This window comes from Mastigoproctus giganteus, chromosome 12 (assembly GCF_048544385.1).
Source record: "Mastigoproctus giganteus isolate SK-2022 chromosome 12, ASM4854438v1, whole genome shotgun sequence".
Taxonomy (NCBI): domain Eukaryota; kingdom Metazoa; phylum Arthropoda; class Arachnida; order Uropygi; family Thelyphonidae; genus Mastigoproctus; species Mastigoproctus giganteus.
In genome coordinates, this window is record NC_143586.1 from 11,137,400 (window position 1) to 11,149,405 (window position 12,006).

Sequence of the window (12,006 nt, forward strand, 5' to 3'; positions counted from 1 at the left end):
GTCTCTAGTTACTTAAAGGGGTTTCAAAAGGTCTTTTCCAGGACCTTTTGAAACCCCTTTGTGAATTGGTGATACATTTTGCACACCTCCTATCCATGGGAACCTCCCCTGAGTCCATGGAAGTTCTCATAATTATGGCTAATGGTTTGCTTACTTCCTTTGCTGCCTCCTTTAATATAACTGGATAGATCTCATCCATCCCGGTGTTTTCATTATGTTTAACTTCAACAATTTCTCTTCCACTTTGCTCTCAGTTATTACAAAATCACTTAGCTCCCTGTTAAAATTTGATAAACTTCTGGAACTCCCCTCATTGAATAACTCCTTGTGTGAATGTTGATGCAAAATACTCATTCAGTTTATCAGCTACCTGAGCATTATCATCAATAGTCAATCCATCCATGTTAACTGGTCCAATCTGATTCATCCCTTTCCTTCTAGAGTTTACATAAGAAAAGAATTCTTTGCTGTTTTTCTTTGCATCCTTTGCCAAAGATTTCTGGTAATCTGCCTTCACCTGCCTAACCTCCTTTGTTACTTGATTACAGACAAGTTTATACCTGCCATAGGCTTCTGTGTCACCTGATACTTTATATGCATCCTATTCATTTTTCTTCATGCCATAAGCCTCATTAATTCATCTGACATCCATTGAGGCCTGAAATGTCTAATAGCATCTAGTAGCATATTATGAAAAGTCTAGTAGCATCCAAAATGAAGTCCCTGAAGGCTTCCCATTTAGAATTCGACATTGGTAACATCATCAGTTGATCCCACTGTACAGAATTTAAAAACTGTCTGAGACCCCTGTAGTCACCTTTACAAAAGCAAAAGTCCTTTACTTTAGCCTTGATGTTAGTTACATTAGCATTAGTAGAGGCATATGATGCAAGAAAGCAAGCTTATGCAGCATCAGCCAAAAAAAAAAAAAAAAACCCACTCCCATTTCACCACTCCATTCGTTCGAAATACCTATCCATCCGAGCCTTTAATTTTTTTAGGCTATCAACTTTCACAACAAGAGATGGAAGTCTATTCCACCAAACCAACTTCCTGCTGGCTAAAGGCAAATTTCCGCACATATATCCTATATCTGTCTTTGCTCAATTTGAATTTATGCCCTCTCAGGTGATTACTCTGAGCAAGAGGAAGAATCCCATCGCCATTGAGCATACTCAAACCATTCAAGGCTTTATACACCTCTATCGGATCACCTCGCCAGTGCTTAGTCTCCAGACACTGTAATTGGCAAAACTTAAGCCTTTCTTCATAAGAGCAACCTTTTGTTCCATTCACTAATCTTGTTGGTCTTCTCTGTACTCGTTCCAGCAGCTCTACATCCTTCTTGAAATGAGGCCTCCAGACCTGTATAAAATACTCAAGATGTAGCCTGACCATTGCCTTATACAAGGGAATAATCACCACCTTATCCCTGCTAGAAAAATTCCTGTATATCATTGACAAGGCACCATGAGCTACTCTTGCTGCCTGTCTGCACTGCTCAGAGAACTTCATATCTGCCTGCACAATTATCCCCAGGTCCTTTTCATTCTCTACCACTGTCAGTGTAGTACCACAGAGTTGATACGTAGCGCTGGGGTTGCTGTTTCCCATATGTAATTCTTTACATTTGTCAATGTTAAACTTCATTTGCCACCTCTCAGCCCATCTGCTCAACCTTTCCAGGTCCTGTTGCAGCAGCATAGTGTCAGTAGTGTCCTTAAGAACCCTGCCAACCTTTGTATCGTCTGAAAACGTGGACATTAAGCTTGATATACCATCATCAATATCATTTATAAATACAGAAAAGAACAATGGACCCAACACTGAACCCTGAGGGACTCCACTAATAACATTAGTCCACGATGAGTTGTGTCCATTAATTACCACTTTCTGTCTTCTCCCCCTGAACCATCCCTTTATCCATAGCAGCAATTTTGCTCCAATGCCATACTGCTCCAATTTGTGCAACAGTATCAAAAGCCTTTCTAAGATCCAAATATATAATATCAAAATTATTCCCTGCATCCAGTTCTTTTGTGACTGCATCATAGTATCCAATCAAATTGGTCAGGCAAAACTTTCCCTTAACAAAACCATGCTGTGTCCGAGCTATAACTGAGCTACATCTTTAAGTAATTCTCACATCAGTACATTGTGATCACTGTGATCCAGTGGTTCCTTTATCTGCAAATTCTGAATGCATGAATTATCACTGCTGATAATCAGAACAAGAGTATTACTCCCTCTGGGTGCCTCTTGAACATGTTGCTGTAGAAAACAATCATCCAATAAATTCACAAAAGTCTTGCTATTGTGCGAGTGATCAACCCATAAGTTCCAGTCAATATCTGGAAAGTTAAAATTCCCCATTATAAAACATTCTGATTTACTGGCCCCCTCTATTTCTCTGCACAATTGCTCATTATACTCATCAGATTCATTAGGCCTATAACACACACCTATTCTCATTTTTCCTTTCCCAGTGCTTATGTCGCACCAAATATTCAACATTGTATTGTCCACCAACATCATTTGGATGCACTTCCTTAGGTTTTGTGTTTCTTAACTAACAGCATAACTCCTCCTCCCTTCCTGTCCTGTCTACCCTTCCTGTAGACATTGTACTCCCCAAATTCCCATTCTGCACTGCTTATATCTGTGTGACACCATGTCTCTGATATCCCAACAATATCTGCCTTTGATGTCTTGACTAGCACTTCAAGCTCATCAAATTTATTAACTATACTCCTAGCATTGGTGTACATGCAAGTATACATACATCTGTTCCTACTCTTAGTTACCCTAACACAGTGTATTTACTTCTTCCACTATGACTCCTAGCAGTTCTGGAAATTCCCATAACTTTTTAGTCTGTCTTTTTAGTCTGTGTATAAGCTAGCAGTTTTCTGACCTTTGTTACACTGCCTCGATAGTATCGGTAATTATTCTTCTACCCTTTCTATTTAAGTGACCCCATCCATGTAGAAGCAGTCTTTCCTGTTAACAAGGACAGACTAGGTTGAGAAAAATTCTACCCCTTGAGCCTTGCTCAGTCTCTCCAGGACTGAATTGATCGACAAGGCTCTCATCATATACTCCCTCCTATCATGTCTGGGCAGAATTGCAGACACTTATTCACCTAATTGTTATTTTATATTGTACTTTATACGTAGTCTTATAGTTATAGTTACACTGGTTATTTTTAATTTAGATAAAGAGTTTTTGTAGATTACTACTTAATATACGTAAAACCATTATTTCGTTTGAATCTTGCAGCCATTGTTTTTGTATAGAGTAGTAGGGAATTCAAATCTTTAATTGTGGTAACTAGGTAGCTCTAATGTATAATTATATAGCGTAATACACATCACTGCATTTTGGATTCTATTAGATAGCATAGTATTGACAATTAATTAATTAAATTTATTGATCTTAGACTATGTATATAAAGTGCTTAGCATCATAATACACAGCCATTTCTGAATAAACAGAAAATTTTTAAGGTGGCATCGTTTTAGGTTATATCTCATATTGTGAATGCCTTCACAACGAGTTGCCATGATATTGCACTACTTCGAATAAGTAACGCTTCACCTAAGGAGAAGACTAGTGTTACTTATTCTCAGATAGGTACCACCACCCAGACAGCACTGTTTCAGGGCTATTTGGCCCTTCGTCAGTGAGTGGGTAGGTACCCAAGTGATGCAATGATGGCAAAAACAGTTATGAAGTATAACTCCACAATATGAGAGATGCCTGATGGTGTATGATGTATTTAGACTAAGGCGCATTTAGGGCTAGAGCCTCAAGCTGCGAACAAATTTAGACTATGTATATAAAGTGCTTAGCATCATAATACACAGCCATTTCTGAATAAACAGAAAATTTTTAAGGTGGCATCGTTTTAGGTTATATCTCATATTGTGAATGCCTTCACAACGAGTTGCCATGATATTGCACTACTTCGAATAAGTAACGCTTCACCTAAGGAGAAGACTAGTGTTACTTATTCTCAGATAGGTACCACCACCCAGACAGCACTGTTTCAGGGCTATTTGGCCCTTCGTCAGTGAGTGGGTAGGTACCCAAGTGATGCAATGATGGCAAAAACAGTTATGAAGTATAACTCCACAATATGAGAGATGCCTGATGGTGTATGATGTATTTAGACTAAGGCGCATTTAGGGCTAGAGCCTCAAGCTGCGAACAAATTTAGACTATGTATATAAAGTGCTTAGCATCATAATACACAGCCATTTCTGAATAAACAGAAAATTTTTAAGGTGGCATCGTTTTAGGTTATATCTCATATTGTGAATGCCTTCACAACGAGTTGCCATGATATTGCACTACTTCGAATAAGTAACGCTTCACCTAAGGAGAAGACTAGTGTTACTTATTCTCAGATAGGTACCACCACCCAGACAGCACTGTTTCAGGGCTATTTGGCCCTTCGTCAGTGAGTGGGTAGGTACCCAAGTGATGCAATGATGGCAAAAACAGTTATGAAGTATAACTCCACAATAACTCCACAATCAGGCCAAATAGCCCTGAAACAGTGCTGTCTGGGTGGTGGTACCTATCTGAGAATAAGTAACACTAGTCTTCTCCTTAGGTGAAGCGTTACTTATTCGAAGTAGTGCAATATCATGGCAACTCGTTGTGAAGGCATTCACAATATGAGATATAACCTAAAACGATGCCACCTTAAAAAAATTTTCTGTTTATTCAGAAATGGCTGTGTATTATGATGCTAAGCACTTTATATACATAGTCTAAATTTGTTCGCAGCTTGAGGCTCTAGCCCTAAATGCGCCTTAGTTTAAATTTATTGATCTTATTAATTTAAAATATCATACCCCAGATTAGAGCAGCAAAGCAATGGGCACAAAGTGGCAGGAGTGCTGTGATTCAGGGATGAACTGAGGGGTGAAATTCTCCAATGCATCACAGCCTAAAAAAATGTGCAACTTGTGAAATGTTTGCTGAACTCACTGGAACAGAACATGATCTAGCCAAGGAGGATGTCTTTGTGTGTGCCAGATGCAGAGAGTGTCTAGAAATTAGGCATCAACTCAGTGTTCTACTGGGCATCTATGAGAGCTTGAGGTGTAGGGTAGATGCCTTGAAGAAATTAATATGAGGGGCCCGTCAAGCTCTCAGCTGCCCAAGTCAATGCCATAGCTCACTCCTGGGCATCAGGCAACACAGCGGCAATCTCCAAGGCAGAATGTGCCGGTCCCAAAGGAACTAGTTATTGTTGGTGACTCTGTTGCCAGGGAGACGGGGAATATATTGTGTAAAAAGGATAGATGGAACAGGACCAGGGTATGTCTGCCAGGGACAACAGGACAAGGGTATGTCAACAAGCCAGGGACAAAAGTTGATGACGTAAAGCTTATATCATCTTTTAAGGGCACAAAAGGTGATATTGTTGTACATGTTGGCACCAATGACATTAAGACTAGGAGATCTGCAGATTTACTTAACAAGTACAGGTCAATGTTGCAAAAAAAGTCGTGAGTTAGAGTTAAATTTGAAAGTGTCTGCAATTCTGCCCAGACACGATAGGAGGGAGTACATGATGAGAGCCTTGTCAATCAATTCGGCCCTGGAGGGAATGTGTAAGGCTCAAGGGGTAGAATTTTTTTCAGTGTGGTCTGTGCTTGTTAACAGGAGAGACTGCTTCTACAGGGATGGGATACACTTAAATAGAAAGGGTGCAAGAATATTTGCTAGGTGGGTTGTGGCAGTGTTAGGTGGGTTGGAAAACTGCTATCTTGGGAGGATTCACAGACTAAAAGGTTAAAAGTAACCGCAGGCAGAGGTGAAGGTGATTCTTGCACAACTTCTATTAGAATAAGTAGCGACCTGGAGCGAGGGGTGCTGGGAGTTTCCGGGAATGATGGCAGTCATCGTGAAACAGGTGGGTATATGGGGATGTGTCAGAATAACTAGGAATAGGAGCATATATACCAATGCTAGAAGTACAGGTGGCCCTCGCTTAACACTGATAATTCGTTCCATAAAAACAGAGTGCTAAGTGAATCCGCGCTAAGCAAGCGCCGCATTCCCATAAGGTAACATATGTATTCGTGAGTAGTGGTGCCATAGGATATTTCCTAATCAACAATAAACGGTAGTGAAAAGATGCACAAATGTTGGTCAGAATATTTAATATTCAAATATTTGTACAAAGGGTACTAGGAAAGTTTTGCAATATGACGCAACAATGAATCACAGGAAGCTGCTTGTTGCTGCATGTTGAGACATGTTCATACGTGCATAGTAGCCGCCGCGCCAAGTCGATGGGCTCAGTTATTCATTAGTAGTGAGAGTGTAAAGTGCTTGCGATGGCATCGTGGTCACGAAATGAGATAAGGACAGTTTTGCGGTATAATTTCGTGCGTGGTTTAACCATAGACCAGTGCTTAAAAGAAATGACTCTTGCACTAGATGATGATTGTCCACATCGTACAACGATATTCAGGTGGTATAGAGAATTCCAAAGGGGAAATTTCACTCTGGAGGATTCTGAGAGGCCTGGAAGGCCACGAATGTCAGTTACGGAGGAAAACGTTACTGCTGTGAGGAAAATGCTTGACGAAAACAGGCGAGTGACCTACCAACAGATAGAGGATACTTTGGGCCTAAATGCACCAGCAATTCGTTCGATTCTGCAAGATCATTTGCACGTGAAGAAACTTTGTTCTCTCTGGGTGCCGTATCAACTGACTGAAGAGCAGATGACACGACGTGTGACTTGGTGCCGGGAGATGTTAAAAAAGTTTGATAAGGGACAATCTCGGTATGTGAACAACATCGTGACAGGCGACGAGACTTGGCTGTACTATTATGATCTGCCGACCAAGGCTCAAAACAAAGTTTGGGTCTTTGATGATGACGACACACCCGTAATTGTCAGAAAATCCCGATCTGTAAAGAAGAAAATGATAGCTGTATTTTTCAAATCGAGTGGAATTGTGGAACGTGTCGTTTTGGACACGCAGAAGACAGTCACAGCTAAGTGGTATACTGAACAATGCCTGCCTAAAGTCATTGGATCTATGAAGAACCTGCGGCCAAAGTCAAGAATGGACACCTGGTACTCCCATCACGATAATGCTCCAGCTCACCGCGCCAAAGCCTGCACCGAATATTTGACCACGATAGGACTGAAACTTCTCGAGCACCCTCCCTACAGTCCAGACCTTGCTCCCTGCGACTTTGCACTGTTCCCGCATGTGAAAATGAAGCTAAAAGAAAGGGAGGCGGTTTTCCAGTGATGAGGACCTTCTACGGGCTTGGGACAGCGAGTGTGCTTTACTCCCTAGTGAAACTTGGCAGAACTGGTTTAAAGATTGGTTTCGGAGGATGGAGAGGTGTATTGAATGTAGAGGAAATTACTTTGAAAAAATTAAATAAACAAAGCTGTATTGCAAAACTTTCCTAGTACCCTTTGTACATATAAAATATTTTGCATCACATACATATATAATTATGTGGTAACTACTTACGTCTTTAAGTTTAATCAAAATTAAACTTAAAATTCCAATTAAAATCATGAATTTAATTGATCTAAATTGATTTAATTTAATTAATAATTTAATCATGAAAAATGTGTCGATTTTGGGTTGAAATATGGCCCTCTTCCAAATAAAATAAAAGGGGTATTAATTTTAAATCCCCCGCAGCGTTACCACCCAACAATAAAGTCAACCGATCCTTCCCCGCTTTGAAACATGGCATGATTTTTCCTTCTTTCAATATGAATCTTCTTTTAGGCATTCGTATCCACAAAAGTCCTGCTTCATGTATGTTAAAAACTTGTTGAGAAGTACAACACATAATACCCCTCTTCAATAATTTAACAAGTTCTTTTTTGAAAGTTTCGGCTCCTTCTGCACTTGCTTCTTCTCCCTGGATTTTAAATCTATTCAACCCAGCCCTTACTAGTTTTAAATGGTTCCACTTTTTTTTAGGTGAGTTTTCTTCAGATCATCATATTGGCTAATCTCTCTCTCTCTCTCTCTCTCTCTCTCTCTCTCTCTCTCTTTAATAATATTTAACTTAACTGAATTCTGCATTGAATATTATCTTCAATAAAATTGGTTAAAGTCTTTCCATTTCAATCCTAATAGCCGGCCTAGCCCTAGTTGCTTGCAGTGGAACAGCTATCTTTCCCGCTGCTAATATTAATTCTTTATTTTTTTTTATAATTGTTCTTACAGTTCTTGCAAGTCTTAAATTATGACACACATCCGCTTGTCTTTGGGCGGAATTGATTCGCTTCAAAACGCCTAATTTGATTTTCAAATTCAGTCTTTTTCTTACATTTATAGTCTTCGTACTGCGCTCAGACGTTGCTTTTTCATTCTTATCGGCCATGCATTGGTTGCATTAATTACGATACAATGTTCAAGTAAACTCTCTGTCTCGCACGATGTCTAATACGGTACTGAGTAATGACCAGACTTCGGATAAACGCATATAACGCAAATATTACAAGCAATATACTTGATCATTTTTTAAAATGTTGATCTCGGAACTACGTAACAAGTCACTGTACTGCAATTAAATTAGCGTGCAAGAAAATTTCACTGAGCGTGGGAAAATTTCTCAAGTCGGCGTGGGAAACGTTATAATGCCATTTTGATATTCATGTTCAAACTATAGACCCCATCAAATGAAGCGATTTCGTTAAATATGCCAAAAATGCAATCTGTAAAAGAGCGTTATAGTTATCTGTGACAGCGTTATAGTCAGATAGGGGTTATAATATAAGAACAGCATTATAGTCAGATAGGGGTTATAATATAAGAACAGCGTTATAGCGAATCAGCATAAAGCGAACCGCATTATAACGGGAGCCTGCTGTATATAGTAAATAAATTTGATGAATTTGAAGTGTTGGTCAAGACATCAAAGGTGGATATTGTTGGGATATCAGAGACGTGGTGTCACACTGACATTAGGAATGCAGAATTGGAATTTGGGGAGTACAGTGTGTACAGAAAGGATAGACAGGATAGGAAGGGAGGAGGTGTCATGCTGTTAATTAAGAAAAACATAAAATTAAAAGAAGTGCATCCAGTTGATATAGATGAACATTGCACTGTTGAGTCAGTTTGGTGTGACATACACTGCGAAAGCAAAAATAAGAGTAGGAGCGTGTTATGACTCGAATGAGTACAATGAACAATTGTACAGTGAAATAGAGTGGGCTAGTAAATCAAAATGTCTTATAATGGGGAATTTTAACTTCCCAGATATTGACTGGAATTGGCGCACTATAGCCTTAGATGCTGATGCACCATAAAAATCCTAATAACCAACCAACCACTCACTGGAACTTTTGGGTTGGTCACTCACACACTAGGAAGACTTTTGTGGATTTATTGGATGATTGTTTTCTGCAGCAGCATGTTCAAGAGGCAACCAGAGAAGGTAATAATCTGGTTATCAGGAGTGATCATTCATGTATTAAGAATTTGCAGATAAAGGAACCGCAAGGTAGCAGGGATCACAGTGTACTGATGTGGGATTTACTTAAAGATATAATTACCATCAGAGGTAAAGGAAAGGGTTTTTCCTTCTGTAAAGGTGAGTACAATGGTATCAACTGATCATGATGCCAACAGAAAATGCTAAGTGGGAAGCATTCAAGGAATTAATCGTAGAGGCTACTAAAAGTTTCATACCTATTAAGAAATATTGTTCAAGGTTTAAGCCTAAATGTTTATCAAATGAACTAATGAGACTCGTGACAGAGAAGAAAAATGTATGGGATGCATATAAATTATCAAGCGACTCAGAAGCCTATGGCAGATATAAGCTAGTCTATAATCAGGTCACAAAGGAGGTTAGGCAGGCGAAGGCAGATTACGAGATATCTTTGGCAAAGGACAATAAGGAAAACAGCAAGGATTTCTTTACTTATATAAACTCTAAAAGGAAGGGGATGAATCTGATTGGTCCACTTGATATTGATGGTTTGACTGTTGATGATCCTGCTCAGATAGCAAACAAACTGAATGAGTATTTTGCATCTACATTCACACATGAGGAGTTATTAAGGTTCGAAAATGGCAGAAGGTTATCAAATTGTAGCAAGGTGCTTAATGATTTTGTAATAACTGAGAGCAAAGTGGAGGAGAAATTGTTGAAGTTAAACATAAGAAAGGCACCTGGGGTGGCTGGGATCTATCCAGTTATATTAAAGGAGGCGGCAAAGAAACTAAGCAAACCCTTAGCCATAATTATGAGAGCATCCTTGGACTCAGGGGAGGTTCCCACGGACTGGAGATGTGCAAATGTATCCCCAGTTCACAAAGGAGGATCGAAGGGTGACACGAGTAATTACAGACCAGTTAGTTTAACTTATGTTTCGGGTAAAATAATGGAGTCACTGGTTAAAGATGCATTGCAGGATCATCTAGACATGACTGCAGCAATAATTCAGACACAGCATGAGTTTGTTAAGGGAAAGTCTTGTCTGACAAATTTGATAGGATATTATGATCTGGTTACAAGGGAACTGGATGCAAAAAATAATTTTGATATCATGTATTTGGATTTCAGGAAAGCTTTTGACACTTGCGCATGGATGACTATTGTACAAATTGGAGCGAAATGGTATTAAGGGTAAGTTGCTACAATGGATAAAAGGATGGTTGAGGGGGAGAAGACAGAGGGTGGTAATCAATGGCTGCTGCTCTTCGAGGACTAATGTTATTAGTGGAGTCCCACAGGGTTCGGTGTTGGGTCCACTGTTGTTTTGTATATTTATCAATGATATTGATGAAGGCATATCAGGCTTAGTGTCAAAGTTTGCAGATGCAAAGTTTGCATTAACAGGGTTGTTAATGACAGTAATGGCAGTGTGCTACTGCAACAGGATCTAGATAATTTGGGCAGATGGGCTAAGAAGTGGCAACTGAAGTTTAACCTTGACAAATGCAAAGTACTGCATATGGGTAGAAATAACTCCAGAGAAACATACCAGCTGTGTGGTACTACACTTAAGGTGGTAGAAAATGAAAAAGACCTGGGAGTAATTGTGCAGTCAGATATGAAGTTTTCTGAGCAATGCAGACAGGCTGCCAAGGGAGGTCATGGGGTTTTGTCAATGATATATAGGAATTTTGCTAGCAGAGAAAAGGAGGTGATTGTCCCTCTGTATAAGGCATGCCTTGAGTACTGCGACAAGTCTGGAGGCCTCATTTTAGGAAGGATGTTGATTTGCTTGAGCGTGTACAGAGAAGGGCAACAAGATTGGTGAGGGGAATGAAGGGATCCTTTTACCACGAGATGCTGAAGTTCTGCAAATTGCAGTGGCTGGAGATTTAGGCACCTGCGTGGTGATCTGATTGAGGTGTATAAGGCCTTGAATGGGTTGAGCACGCTGAATTCTGATGGGATCCTTCCATTTGTTCAGATTACGAACCTAAGGGGGCATAAATTCAAATTAAGAAAAGACAGATGTAGAATAGATGTGTGGAAATTTGCCTTTAGCCAGCGGGTGGTTAATTGCTGGAACAAACTTCCATCTGTTATTGTGGAAGTTGATAGGTTAAATAAATTTAAGGAGGAACTAGACAGGCATTTGAAGGGAATGGTGTGTGTTTTTTTTTTTTTTTTTGGCTGATGCTGCATAATCTCATACACTTGCTTTCTTGCATCACATGCCACTACTACTATTTCACATTTTTTGAGGCAGTGATGCATTGGAGAATTGCCCCATTCGTTTCTCCCCCGAGTCACAGCACCTTCGATAGTCTGTGATCTTTGCTTCTCAACTCTACTCTGGGTCATGATTTCCATTTAAATACAATTTAATTAACAATGAAATTTAATAAGATTAATATTATTTTTGATTAATTGATAATACTATAATAAGCTAACAGATTCATAATACAATGCTTCGTTATGTGCTTAGTGCATACTAGTTATACATATGTAGAAATATACCATTAATGTTCACATCAATAACAATAATTAATC

General features: G+C 39.4%; 1 protein-coding gene across 1 annotated transcript in view; it reads left to right on the forward strand.

Moving 5' to 3' along the window:
• Window positions 1–12,006, forward strand: part of LOC150076681 (tether containing UBX domain for GLUT4) — a 328,877-nt gene that overhangs the window by 114,498 nt on the left and 202,373 nt on the right. The window lies entirely within an intron of this gene.